Raw genomic sequence first — 15,098 nt, 5'->3', positions numbered from 1 at the left:
ACGGACATTGATATCAGTTCATGATCATCCCTTTCCCCTTCCTTACTCCCTCCCTGTTTTAGTCAGCTATTTCACTGCTGTGATAAAACATCTGGCCAGAACAATTTTAAAGGAGGAAAAATTTATTTGAAGGCTCAGGTTTCAGAGGTCTTAGTCCATAGGAAGCTGGCTCCACTCCTCGGACCTCCAGGTGAGGCAGACATCATGGCAGAAGAGTGTGGCAGAGGGAAGCAGCTCCATGTTGATCAGAAAGCAGAGAGGATTCCACTGGCCAGGATTCCATGTATACCCCAATGCCGTGCCCACATTCCCACCCTCTCCAGCCACACCCTACCACTTCAGTTACCACTCAGTTAATCCCAATCAGGAGGTTAATTCACTGATTGGATTAAGACTATTACAACCCCATCATTTCTCCTCTGAACCTTCTTGCATCGTCTCACATATGAGCTTTGGGGGGACACCTCATGTCCAAACCATAACACTCCCCTCTCCCATTATCCTTTATATTTGATTAGTCCTTTATCTTATCCTATTTTTCCCTTCCCCATTCCTTAATTTTACTCTAGCTTCTGCACATGAGAGAAAACATTCTACCTTTGAGTTTCTGAGTTTGGCTAATTTTACTTAGCATGATATTCTCCATTTCCATCCATTTACTGGCAAGTGCTATAATTTCTTTCTTTCTTTTTTTTTTTTTTTTGTACTGGGAACTTAATCATTGAGCCACATCCCCAGCCCTTCTTTAGAGCCTCTCTAAGTTGCTGAGTCTGGCTTTGAACTCCTGATTCTCTTGCCTTAGCCTCCTGAGCTGCTGGAATTAGGTGTGTACCACTGCACTGAGCTATAATTTCATTTTTTTATGGTTGAGTATAACTCCATTGTGTGTGTGCCTGTCATCTACTGATGGGCATCTGGGTTGATTCCATTATTTAGCTATTGTAAATTGTGCTGCTATAAATAATGAGTTGGTTGTATCAGGAAAATACCTAGGAGCAGGATAGCTGGGTCACATGGTGGTTTCATCCCTAGGTTTTTGAGGAGTCTCCATACTGCTTTCAGAGGTGTTGTACTAGTCTGCAATCCCACCAACAATGTACAAGTGTGTGTACCTTTTCCCCCTCTTCCTCACCAGCATTTATTGTTATTCATGTTCTTGATCATTGTTGTTCTGACTAGAGTGAGATGAGATGTCAGTGTAGTTTTGATTTGTATTTCCCTTATTATTAGAGATCCTGAACATTTTTTTTCATATATTTGTTGGCCATTTGTGTTTCTTTTTTCTTTTTTTTTTTTTTTTTGAGGAGTTTCTGTTTAGTTCTTTTTCCCATATTTGATTGGGTTATTTATTTGTTTATTTTTTGGTGTTAAGTTTTTTGAGTTCTTTGTATATCCTGGAAATTAATGCCCTATCTGAGGTGGCAAAGATTTCCTCCCATTCTATAGGCTCTCTCTACATAGTCTTTATTGTTTCCTTTGCTCTGCAGAAGCTTTTTAGTTCAGTGCCACCCCAGTTATTAATTCTTGGTTTTATTTCTTGTGCTTTGGTGGTCTTGTTAAGGAAGTTGGTGCCTGCACCTCTATGATGGAGTGCTGACCCTATCTTTTCTTCTAGCACTTGGAAAGTTTCTGGTCTAATTCCATTTTGATTTGAGTTTTATGCAGGCTGAGAGATAGGAGTCTAGTTTTGTTTTTGCTACATATAGCTATCCAGTTTTCCCAGCATCATTTGTTAAAAAGACTTTCTTTTCTCCAAAATATATTTTTTGGTATCTTTGTCAAATATCAGATGGCTATAGGTATGTGGATTTGTCTCTGTATTTTGTATTATGTTCCATTGGTCTTCGTGTCTTTTTTTTTTTTTTTTTTTTTGTGGTACTGGGAATTGAACCTAGGGCCTTGTGCATACAAGGCAAGCACTCTACCAACTGAGTTATATCTCCAGTCCTTTTGTCTGTTTTGATGCCAATATCATGCTGTTTTTTGCTACTACAGCTCTATAGTATAATTTCAAATCTGGTATTGTGATGCCTACTGCTTCACATTTTTTGCTTAGTATTGCTTTGGCTATTTTGGATCTCTAATTCTTCCAAATGAATTTAAGAATCATTTTTTTTTCTAATTCTGTGAAGAATGTAATTGTATTTTGATGGCGATTGCATTAAATCTGTTTATTGCTTTTGGTAGTATGGCCATTTTGACAATATTGATTCTCCCCATCCAAGAACATGGGTTGTCTTTCCGTATTCTAAGGTCCTTGATTTCTTTCTTCAGTTTTCTATTCTTTTCAGTGTACAGCTTTTTTATCTCCATGGTTAGATTAATTCCCAAATATTCTCTTTTTTGAGGTTACTGTGAGTGGAATGATTTTCCTGATTTCTTCTTTTGGCTGAATCACTGTTAGAATATAGGAAAGCTATTGATTTATAGATGTTGATCCTATAAAGGACAAGTGATTCATTCTTAAAGTCCATCAGTTAAATAAAGGAAAATCAAGATGAAGATTCAGGTTTTCTGACTTAAAGCCCTCTCCAGTGCTTTCTCTGTAGTACCTTTCTCTTGTACTCCCCTGGTCTGTTTCTGTCCATATCTGCTGGTTTCTGTGCCTTCCCTGAGTTCTAGCTGAACATAATGGCAACTCCAATTCCTCTGCTTGCAGCCTTCAGCTCTGCTTTATTATCCTTGCTTTACAAACTTTTTCTTAAAAAACTTTTATTTTAAATGCTTTTTTCTTTTACATTTAAAGATTTCTGTCTTGCAATTTTCCAAATCTATAAATTCAATGCCTTGTGTCCTATATATCATTAAAGACAGGGATGGTAGCCATAGTGAATAATCCTCAAGGCTTATGCTGAGTTACTTGAACAGTGCCATATTCAAAAGAAGATAAATCCAGAGCTGGTGCCTATATCATCTATGCGAAAGACCCAGAGGACCATGGTGACTATGTACGTGTTTCAATTAAGGAATGAAAAATCTGCAAGTTGTGCAGTTGATTGTAGCCAAAGAGTCAATGAGGCAATTATTCTGTACAAAATTAAATACTTTGCTCTATTTTGTTTTGTAAAACTTATTTTCATTCGATCTTTAGCCTAACTTATATCTCTCCCTTGCCATTCCCCACACTGGGACACTGCTATCTTCACTATAGTACCCATTGTTTTAGTCTCTCTGACAGTACACTTGAGTGGACACTGCAGAGCTCTGAAAAGGCCCAGGAGCCAGCAAGATTTGCATGTACTAGGCTGGTGCAGTGTGCTGTGTGCTTACACTGGCTGCAGAATTATAGTAGCTTAAAGGAACTTCATGTCAATTGGGTCTAGAGCAGGAATGGTTTTACCCTACTCAAATCCCCTTGCCACACCCTGAAATTAGAATTATTTAGTAATATGGAAAGTTTCTTTTGTTTTATTGATGTATTACAATTATACATAATAGTGGTAGTCATTATATAATATTCATATATGTACATAACATAATTTGAGTTTCTAGACTACTCCAGTGGAAGAAAATGCTAAGGATCTGCTATGTAGATGAGTTATTCATTTACATCATTTGTTAAATCAAGAAATCCTGTGAGTTTCTCTCTAGATTATAAGCTCAATACCCAGTACAGCACCTTCCATGACATTTTTCTGTTGAATGGATAAAATGAATGAGTGAATGGAGGGAAAAGACTGCTATGAAGCATAGAAGAGGGAGACTTAATTGCTCAGACAAGATTCCAGGAGGAAGAGATATGCAAGAGGAGACTTGATGGATGAGTAGGTGTCAGGTTTGAAGTTAGTTTGTTTGAGGATATGAATCTAATAGTGCAGTATTCTCCAGAGTTCTCATCATAAAAGAGTGTAGAAGGTGGCAGGGATGGGCACAACCACGTGCAGAGGGAGGTTCATGAATAATAAATGCTGGCAACATGAGAATATACTGGATATGAAGAAAGGGGTATCTTGATTTTTTTTTTATTTGCTCATTTGTTGATTTTGCAAATACTGGCTCTTTCTATGTAGTGGACACGACGCTGTGTGCTTTATAAATTCATCTTCCTAACAAAGATATTATTGTTTCCACTTTACAGATGGAAAACTGAGATACAAAGAAGTTAAATAACTTACCCAAGGTGACATGGTAAGTGATAGACAGAGCTGAGATCTAAACCCAGGCAACCCAGATGCAGGGCTCATGTTCTTCATCTCTTCCTGATGTTGACTCTTGTGGATGAGCAAAAGATATAATCAGAAACTTGGGCTTTTGGGGTAGGCATGTCACAGATGCACCGGAGTGGTCTTTATACATGGCTCTCTTTACACCAGAAACATGGAGGCTTCTTCTACCAGAGCAGATGGATACTTTGCATTGTGATAATATAGTAACATACGTTTCTGTTAAATAAAGAGGAAAATGTGTTTTTTAAAACTTTTTTTTTTTCCACTGTTGCTGGTGTGTGGGAAAAGGAGGACTAAGTAGAGAGATGGAGCCTGTATATATAAATGGCTGGGGGATTCTGGTTCAACACTAGGAAAATTTAGCCAGCACTTTGTTCATTCCCAGAAAGTCACACTGCCAAAGCCTGGTCCTGTGTGCCCAGAGCTGTCCATCAGTAAGTTCGGACTGTTACTTTTGCTCTCCATTGCTTCAGACATAATTAGAATCCCCAAATAATCTCTGAAATGGTGATGGGCTGAGGGAGAGTCTGCTGCAGAGATAATTTGACGTTTCCTTCCCCAAATTACCTAGACAAAATCTTGATGGACATATTTGGAAAGCCCTAACAGACATAATTATAATTATCATAAAAAGTGAAAGAGTATGTCTCTTTTGAACATTCCTGGAATGATATTAATGCATTTTCTTTGCTTAGATTAGAAACCTTACCACTGACTTTTCTTAAAAACTTTTCATGTGGAGCTCCTTGGGTGTGCAGTGTTTGTCGGTGAATATAATCCCTGTGATGGGATCAGGATGCCTGAGATGGGATCAGAAAGGCCAATGTGGATAAAATTCACCATATGAGCCAGCTGATGGAGCACTGGCAATTTAAATTTGCTAGGCAGGACAGATAGAATGACTTTTTGTGAAAACAGCATGTAGCTATTGTTTCCAATAGATTCTGCTTCTAACCTGTGTTTAGCGAGTGGTCCCCATAGCCAATTGTATATTAGCTTCTGGACCCAGGAGCTCAAACTCATTTTTCTCTCCCTAAAAGCACTATCGTTTCCAGAGGGCAACGTGTGTTAGAAACCCGTTCCTGGAGTTGCTTTGTCAGAAGAGGGAGATATAGTAAGAGGCTGTCGGGAACAAACAAAGACATCCTTGACAAGAGCGATTTATCTTGCTACCTGCAACATGCCCTTTGGTTTGATAGCTGCATGGGCTGGCTGGGATTATTTATCTTGAGCTCACACTGATATATGGACGCGTGCTCCTGGCAGGCTTCCTTCCTTTCTTCCTTCCCTGCCTGGCCAGTCTCTGTTCACTCTTCCATATCAGAGGGCTGTCAGCCAGCCCTGTCCTGGGGAATTAGAGGGGAAGGCAAGTGCCTAGAAATATCTTAGGAGAAATGATCTTCTTTACAAGCAGGACTTTATCTAATTTCTTTTTTTTTTCCTGTCAGTTAAGCCTTAGGAATCAGAGAATACCTAGGAGTGTATCTGGCATTTGCAGGGAATGAGATACTGAGTCTCTCTAGCAGTGCATCTCTTTCAAATAGAGTATCTCTCATCCTTTGCCTTTCTCAAAGAAAGGCTTGCATGATGTTTCCTTCTGCTGCTTAGGCTTCCCGGTGATACTAACTCGTGACAGTTGCAGGATCTGGGCAGCAGGTCTCCTACCTTTGACTCTAAGAAAATGCTGCTCCCTCTGTTCAGAATCTTGTCTCCTCCTCACCCCTGATTTCCCCTAGCCAGTTCCTGCTGATTGTTTATGTATTCAGCTCAGGCATGACCTTCTCTCAATATTCCTTGCCTGGTTTCCCATCTTAGATTGTGCAGAGAGTTTTTCAAGACAGTGGAAAGCTGGAGAAAGGTTGTTATTCAGGAAGTCCCTGGGCATTGACTCTGATCTCTTGGCTCAACCCCAACACACACACACACACACACACACACACACACACATGTATGTATGTATTTAAGCTTTCCAAGCTCTGACTGTATAAACAGGAAAGATATTTGTGGATTCATTCACTAAATATGTTTATTGAACACCTACTATGTACTTTGCAAGTAGCAGAGTGGGGAAGAAGTGGGGAAGAGGTACACAAAATAAGTAAGTCATAAATAGGTGTAGAATGATCCTACTGAGTATTGTGAAAAAGATTAAAAGGGAGTCAAGAAAAAGAAGGTAGTGTGTTTGAGAATCCAAAGAAGCCTTGGTCACTCCAATTCCAGAAATGAGAAGAGATAGTTGAGAACAGAACGAGTCTTCACCTTCATGGGAAGGAGTTTGCATTTCCTTCTAATCCAAGGAGAAGCCTCAGAAGTATTTTAGATAAGGGAATAGAAAAATGCTTTCTGTGGCTCAGATGGGATTTGTCCCTGCTAAGACCTGTTGAGGCTTGGTCTCTGCTGTATTGTTGGGAGGTGCAGGTGGATCACGTGAGAGCTGCCCTCATGAGGGATTGGGGTAGTTCCCATGAGAGTCGGGTAGTTTCTAAGAGCAGGTTTTTATAAACCCCGTGGGGCTCCTTGGTTTTCTGTACCTCTTGTTCTTGCCATGTGATCTCTTTCGCTTTTGGCCATGTTTGATGCTGCATGTGGCTCTCACCAGAAGCTGAACACATGAGGCTGCTATACTCTTGGGGCTTCCAGAACTGCGAAGTAAAGAACTCTTTTCTTTACTGATCACCCAGCCTCAGGTAAATACCTGCAACAGCTGAAATGTATGTGGAAATATCTGTAATTTTTTATGATTAATCTTAGGTACTTCTTATTGCTACTATGTTTGTGACTTACATGCATAGCTAAAGAAAATACTAAATTTCAGTTAGCGCTTAGTAGATAAAGATATAATCTCCCCCAACTAATTTCATGGGCCCCTGAATTCTATCCATGAACTCCTTAAGGGTTTAAGAACCCCAGATTTTAAAATGCTTTTAAAATGTAAGTGCAGAAACTGTTAAATTCTAGTGCAATGGGGATATAAGTCTGAGTATGAAAGGGCAGTCGCGCAGCCGGAATCCAGAATCTAGCTTCTTAACAGGGGTAGGAAGAATCCTTGCTTTGCTGTGTCCTAGGAACCTGGAAAATCCTGGCTAAGGAATGAAGCATTTGCCCTTCTCTGATAGCCCTTTACTTTTGTCAAGTACTGTCTTCTTGCTATGCTAGATGCAAACTTCATGAGGATTTTTAAAAACATGTGATTAAAGTTCTATGCACAGATGTGTTTGCACACACACACACACACACACACACACATACAAATGCTTCTATTCTAAATGTGGCTTGATGAATTTTCACGAACTGAACACATTGATGTAAACAGAACCCAAACTATTATCATTCTCCTGGGAGCCTCCTCAGGTCCCCTCCCTGACACCCCCATTTCCTATCCTGATTTCTAACAACATAGAGAAGTTTTACTGTTTGGGGTCTTTAAAGAAATAGATGAATGCAGTGTGTGTTCTTCTGTGTCTGGCTGCTTTTCTCAACGTTACATTTGTGAGATTCACCCACATTGTTCCATGTGGTTGTGGATTCTTCATTCTCACTGCCCTAGAGCATCCTACTATATGAATAGATCATTTCACTATCAATGGAGATTTGGGTTGTTTTGAGTTTCAGGCTATTATGGGAAGTCATTGTTATAAATATCTACTACAGGCCTTTATACTGAAGTATTTCCCGTGACTATGTACTCTGGGTGGAAGTGCAAGGTCATAGGGTCTAAGTACATTGCACCTTGGTAGATATTGCCTGTTTTCCAAAGTGATTATATTGATTTATACTTCTACCAGTCCCAGTTACTTCAAATCCTCACATAGCACTTTCTGTCTTTTTTTATTTTAGTCACTATGATGGTTGTACTGTGGGAGCTCATTGTGGTTTTAACTTTCCTGATGATGGAGGAAATTGGCTCCCTAGGTATTGGCCATTGGAATGTCCTCTTCTATGCCATACCTGTGCAAGTCTGTCACCCATTTTTCTAATGCCTGTCTTAAGATACCTTGGACAAAATCATTTAATCACTCTCACTTTCTTCATTTATTAAATTAGGATCTTAATATAACCAAATCATAGGATTGTCCTGAGGATTAAAAGAGATAAGCTCATGAAACATGTAGCCTGGTGCCTAGTGCCTGACCCACATTAAGGGCTCCTTAAGTGTGGCAATTATTATTAGTTAGTTTCTAGTGCAACACAGATTACAGCTATGCCATATTTGTGGAATAACTGAATTTTACAAATATTCTTGTAAGAACATTGCAATGATGATCTATTAATATTGGCCATGTCTATGCTCAGTGGCTTGGGGATGAGACAGACTTATTTTATTCTCTTGCATTTTGTACCTCTTGAATTTTTTTTTAACTATGTGAATACATTTCCTTTTCAAAAACACATAAAATTAAATTCCAAAAATAACAATTAGAATAGAAATGGAAATAATCTGGAGTTAAGTTGAATTGTGAGCCATCTTACCTGTGCTACCATGTATCCCAAGGATGTATATGGAGAAAGGATATATTTGGGGGGCATGTTTGGGGGCCAGTGAAGAAGAAACATTTAAAAAAATAAGATTGAGTTGGAAAGATCTGATGTCAGTCTATTCATGTAAAAGTTATGAGAATAGAAGGATAGGTAAATTATTCATGCACAATTAGTGTTTGAGTATTCCCAGAACTTCTTGAGATGGGAGGTGAATTTAATATTGAGGAAAAAAAAATATCAGAAGAGAGAAGTAAAATGGAATGCTTTAGTCATGTCCATTCCAGCCTCTCAGGCTCACAAGAATTTTAAATATTTTGGTTTTGAGTCTTTCAGGGTAGAGATATACATCTCTGTATCTCTTAGGGATTTGTTATATAAAAAAGGTCAAATTCTTGGTGAATTTATGTTGCATTTATATAAAGTAAGTCACTTTGTGTGATCCCAAAAGAGAAACAATGGAACTGTGGCCATATGATTTAAAATTATTATCACTGATGGGCTGTGGTAGTATGCTTGCCTAGCATATGTGAGGCACTGGGTTCGATTCTCAGCACCACATACAAATAAATAAAATAAAGGTCCATCAACAACTAAAAAAACCAAATTATTATTGATAATATTGGTCATGTCTTCACTTGTATGTTTCATGAAGCATACCAAATGCTATTATATCCATGCTCTTATTTGTCCTTCATACTAACTTCTGAGCAGGACAGATATATTATGTCCATTTTATAGGTGGAAGAACTGAGGCTTTGAGGGGCTAAACGAAGGAGGGAGCCAGGACTGGAAACCAGTTTAATACTTGAAAAACTTCAAAATAGTCTTCCTGTTCTGTTTGTGATATATGTAAGAGTTGAGAGAGAAGGAACATTGATCAGATGTTTGAATGGAGAATAATGACTGAAATGGAGAGTTCAGGCTGGCGACACCCAGAGAGATGGTTATGGTGTCATGTCATGCAATGTGCCTCTAGGTTATGTCAATTCTGAGCTTTGATGAGGTTTCAAGACAGACTTGGCATTAGCATTCAATTAAGTGACCTTCTTTTACAATGATGCTGGGGATGGAACCTAGCGTCTCCCACATGCTAAGGCAAGTGCTTGACCATTGGGCTATATCCAGCCCTTTAAGTGACTTTTTAAATGGTTATGCATACTATTTGATAATATTTGTGCATGTGATTATTCTTAACATGTATTTAATCACCACACTGCCTGTAGTCTTCTTTTCCTTTTGGATTCCTCCAATTATAACTTCTCCCATTAAAAGAGAATCACATTTTATATTACTTGACTCCCCAGGCCATTTAGTTAGATTCATTAACTTGAGAAACAGCTTCAAGGTCACCAAAACAACCTCTTCATAATTTTATAAATGAGAGAACCAAGACACAGAAAGGCAAATAACTTGTCCAATATCATAGAGCCAGTTAATGTGGAGGATGACATGAAATAAACTGGGGACTAAAAGGGCAGAGTTGACTCTAAGTGGAAGTTTTCTATAGAGGTCAACTTTTAAAACAGTTTTATTAAAGTATAATTGATACACAAGTGCTGCATATATTTCATATATTCAATGTGATGAGTTTAGACATATGCATACACCTGTGATTAAATTAAGTTGGGTTGTAAGGAGAGAGAGTCTTGTAGTTCTATGGAAAAGAGAAGAAGGATTGTTTCTTTGACTTATAATATGATTTTTACCTATCATCTAGGTGTGGTGGTGCACACTGTAATTCTAGCAACTAAGGAGGATTGCAAGTTTGAGGTTAACCTCAGCAACTTTGTGAAACCCTCAGCAACTTAGTAAGACCCTGTCTCAAAATATAAAATAAAAAGGATTTGGATTGTGGATCCTTTCAGTTCCTAGTACAAAAAAAAAAAGATTACCTATCTAGATACTCCTTTCCTGGAATGCCCCAGCATTAACTCAGAACCATTAATTCAGGCAATAACAGCCTTGTGGAGGATACCTTGTTTTTTCCTGGGGTTCAAGGCTAATGTGCTTCTTTACAGTGTAACCTATTAAATATGCAGGCTACGAGCAGCAGCATTTTCAGCGAAGTGGTTCGTAACTTATGGGAATGCTTTTGCAGAGAAACAATTTTCTAGGGAGTCAAATCAAGCTTTGTTAGAAGCTCTACTTTGGGGAAGATGATATTCTTGGAAACCTCTCAGAGATTCAAAGCAGATCTACCCTTACTGGATATGGCATTTCTTTATTTTAAGCAAAGTTGTTGCTTGCTTGAAGAAGAAGAAGGAAAAAGTCTTTCTGGTATATGAGGGAGAATGCCAGTGTTCCTTTTCTGTTACTTTATTTTCCAGACTACCTTTTAATTCTTTCCTGGCCAGGTATACTGGTAAAACAGGAAACACTAAAGAGCATTTATTTCAGTTTGGAGAGGGGCACTGAGGCATTGAAAGGGAAAGGTCTTTTTCTTCCTTTGTGATAATGCCCTCATGGACAGGTCTCGGAATCAACTATATTTGTGGGGACTCCCTGGCTGTAGTTGTGAGGAGAGGAGTCAGGTTAGCAGAGGTCTAGCTTGGGAAGAGCCATGGGAGCTTTTATTTGTGACATTTCTTTGTTTGTTTGTTTTTTGGTGCTGAGGTTCGAACCCAGGGCCTTGTGCATGCAAGGCAAGCACTCTACCAACTGAGCTATGTCCCCAGGCCCTTACTTGTGACATTTCTAGTATATAAATTTAGAAACATAGCTCTTTGAATTCTCAGTCATGGTTGGATACTTATTAAAAAAACAGTTCTAATTATGTTTATTTGTATCTTCCTGATTAATCTGGATTTTGCAAACATTTAGCCCAAATCAAAATGGTTGTCAAAGCTGACTTTGTGGGTAACAGAGAATAGTGCTTTGAGGACTCAGGTCTGTAATCAAGGGATATGGGGCATTATAGATCATGGCTACAAGCTGTGAAGGGCAAAGGGATTAAGTGATAACAACCCCTCTGAGGAAATATCCCAGATCAGTGCAAATACATAAGAAAATTAGGAAGTAAACATGTAACTAAGAATCCTTGCAAGCGACTCCACTCAGGAAAGCAAAAAGAACACTGCTTTTTCCTCTATTACCAACAATTTTGCAACCTTTGCCAATTCATAGGACTATTTTAGGTTTCAGTGTCTGTGGGTGTGAAAGGGGTTATTTCTGTTAGAATTCTTCATCTATAAGCAATAGAAATTATATCTCACCATTTTAAGCAGAAGAGGATGTTTTGGGAAGGTGCTGGACTGCTAACAGAGTTGCGGAGACCCAGGCTGAGTCAGGCAGGAAGCAGAGTAGGTGTGGGGGCTGGGTGTCAGAAACATGGCCTCCCTGGGGAGTACGATTGCCCTCATGAGGCTCTTGGAGGCACACTTCTTTTCTCTGTCAATAGACAGTCCAAGGTCAGTAGAGTCTTCACAATCTTGGGGCTCCTCCTGGCTGAGCCCTCTATTTTTTGATTTCTCAATAAAGAACTCTGGGTATGTGATTAAAATACTTAAATAAAATAAGAAATGGATATTTCCATTCTTTCTCTTCTGATACAATTTCTCTTCTGGAATATATGCCTTTATTTGGCAGAATTTTGATTTGCTTAAAGCTAGTACAGTTGCTATCAACCTGAAGCTTGAAACATTTAATGCAGTTTTAATTTTACTATTTACTAATATAAATAAGGTAGAGATGGGTCTAGAGCTTGATGTATTTGACATTTAAATCTAACTTTGCAAATCCATTTACTAGGCTAGGAAAGAATTTGATATGCTGTCTCAGGTCTATCTGGATTTGTTATAGGATAGTAATGAGAATCTCGCAAAGGAGAAAAGACGTATGTTTGAAGTTGCATTTTTTATTTTCTATTTCATTGAAATAGATTTTCTAGGTCAGTCCTTTCTCTGGGCTCACCATACATTTAGCAATAGTTACCATAAGAATTATATTTTTGGGAAATACTGATGTGGAAATACATGTCATTGAATACATCAGAGGCTTTTTTTCCCTGCTACTCTGAAAGTCAGTTGGAGCTCAATTTAGAGAGTTGCTAGTTTTAAGGAAGTGAAATACATACCATTCATTCAGCTTAGTGCATTTTAATTGCTTACTTGAAAGTTTAACCATTTTAGACATTTTTCTTCATCTAAAAATGACTGAAACTATTTGTGTATTGCTTCCAGATATATTTAATCAGCAAGAATTAGGTAAACACAAAGGGTGGACATTGCTTGGGTTGGTTTTTCATACCAGGAGATAGGTGGAGATGGCAAGAAGGAGCCTCAGTCTTAGCTTTTCAGACAAGCTTAGGAGAAAATGGTTTGTTTGTACATCTATGAATCTAGCACTGTCAAGCAACACTGCCCTTGCAATCTTCATTGACAAGGATGAGCTATGGAAATGGCTTCCTATTGTTTTCCCAGCAGATTCCCCAGGAAGCATCTCCCTTAGGCACAGATTGTCATGTAAATCTGAGTGACGGTGAGCCTGCAGAATCTCCATAGGAAGAATTTGGCCAAGGTGGACAGCTGTATCCCAAAATTCATGCTCCCTTTTCTGTAGCACATTGTTGTCCCTGATAAGCAGCTCCTCAGCAGGAGCTAAATTTCCCAGCCCTTCTTACAGCTAAGCACAGCCATGTGACTATTTCTCATTAATGGAATGAAAATGATGGGTCATTTCCTGTTCGTAGTGTTTAAGAAGCAGAGATATTGATTCCATATTCTCTCTACTGGCTACATGTAGATAACTGCTCCTGGACATAGTAGAGCCAGGAGATGGAACTACTGTGAATGTCAGCTGTCAACTAGGAACATCCATCTCAGATTCTTATCTGAGCCATGAACAATTTTTTACTGTATTTGAGCTTTTACACAACTGTAGGCCTGTTCATTGTATCAGCAAGCATTACCCTATTATAGGAAATAAATTCTTTTGGGTAGACTTTTGACTTGCTGCTGTGTATTTATTGTATCTTTGAATCCTTTGTTAATCAAAACTTACAGTGGAAAGAGAAGACCAGTCTACATTTCCTGTGCTGTTGTGGTTGGGATGTGAGGTGTCCCCTAAAAAGCTCACATGTGAGACAACGCAAGAAGGTTCAAAGGAAAAATAATTGTATTGTGAGAGTCTTAACCCAATCAGTGAATGAATCTCTGGTGGGATTAATTGAGTGGTAACTAGAGGCAGGTGGGGTGTGGTTGGAGGAAGTGGTTAATTTGGAGTGTGGCTGTGGGGTACATATTTTGTATCTGGAGCTGGATCTCTGTCTACTTCTTGACCCATGATGTGAGCTGCTTCCCTCTGCCACACATTCTGCCATGATGTTCTGCCTCACCTAGAGCCCCAAGGAATGGAGGCAGCCTTCTCTGGACTAAGACCTCTGAAACTGTGAAATAAACTGTTCCTCAAATAAACTTTCCTCCTGGTTAGACCCTTTAGTCACAGAAGTGAAAAAGTTGATTAAAACAGTGCTTATCACATCTATAGAAGGACACAACTATAAGTGAAAAACTAACACTTCTCTTAGATATTTATAAATCATTTCCCTAAATTCTTCTCCTGAATGGTTAGCCCATTGAGAAGTAATATGGTATGCAGGCTGTGGGGCCTGGGTGCCTGGTGATAAATCTTGCATCTGTTGCTTACCAACTTTATGAACTTGGACAAGTTGCTGCAACTTCTGGTATCTTTCTATCTATTCCTATCTGCAAAATATAGGTGATAACATGACCCACCTCAGAAAAATGTTATGAGAATTAAGTAAATGCAGTTAAGTTGCTGAATATATTTTCTAGCTTGTGGCAAACACACAACAAATGTCATTTCTTGTTATTGTTCAGGAATTTTGTTGTGGTTTAACTTAGGATTTCTAAGGACCTTTGTATTTATCTCTCGTATTTTTCACATTAGGGTGAGGAGAATCCTGGAAGCTTTTATATGAAAATAAAACAAATCACAAACACTAGCCACCTTATGGATTAGAAAATGTAAGTGCTGGGGATATAGCTCAGTTGGTAGAGTGCTTGCCTTGCATGCATAAAACCCTGGGTTTAATCCCCAGCACCCCCCCCTCCCAAAGTTAAATTATAATGATGAAATACTAGTTTATAATTTGTAACTATATATCAAATATTGGTTTTATTTTACATATATTAACTCATTTAATCATCACAATAATTGTGTAAGTTTGGTATTACTATTTGCCCTGTTTTATAAATTGGGGAATTGAGACACAGTGAAGTTAAATTATGTTCTCCTAATATACAGCTACTTTAGTGGCAGAATTGCTGCTTCAAATCCAGGCAGTGTGGTCATGGAGGCCATACCTTTTTAACACTTAGTCAAGGGTCCTAGCTTCTGTGAGGTCTTTCCTGATGTGTTCAGGAGGGTGTTCACCACCATTTATGTTACCACCTATCTTGAGCTGGTTTGATTGTAAGAAGGACAGTGCTGTGT

At 38.7% G+C, this 15,098-nt stretch overlaps 1 long non-coding RNA gene across 3 annotated transcripts in view; it reads right to left on the bottom strand.

Annotated features, from left to right (window-relative positions):
* LOC139706511 (uncharacterized) overlaps positions 1–11,929 on the bottom strand; it is a 30,893-nt gene extending 18,964 nt beyond the window's left edge. For 2 of the 3 annotated variants that reach the window (XR_011708132.1, XR_011708134.1), the window contains exons 1-2: positions 11,858–11,927; positions 4,116–4,211 (exon numbers count right to left, since the gene is read on the bottom strand). This is a non-coding gene — a long non-coding RNA (uncharacterized lncRNA). Of the gene's footprint in view, positions 1–4,115; positions 4,383–11,857 lie in introns of all 3 variants that reach the window. The other variant, XR_011708133.1, reaches the window with a different exon arrangement.
* Between the last annotated feature and the right edge of the window lie 3,169 nt (positions 11,930–15,098).

This window comes from Marmota flaviventris, chromosome 7 (assembly GCF_047511675.1).
Source record: "Marmota flaviventris isolate mMarFla1 chromosome 7, mMarFla1.hap1, whole genome shotgun sequence".
In the NCBI taxonomy this organism is placed as follows: domain Eukaryota; kingdom Metazoa; phylum Chordata; class Mammalia; order Rodentia; family Sciuridae; genus Marmota; species Marmota flaviventris.
This window is presented reverse-complemented; position numbering and strand designations above follow the sequence as displayed.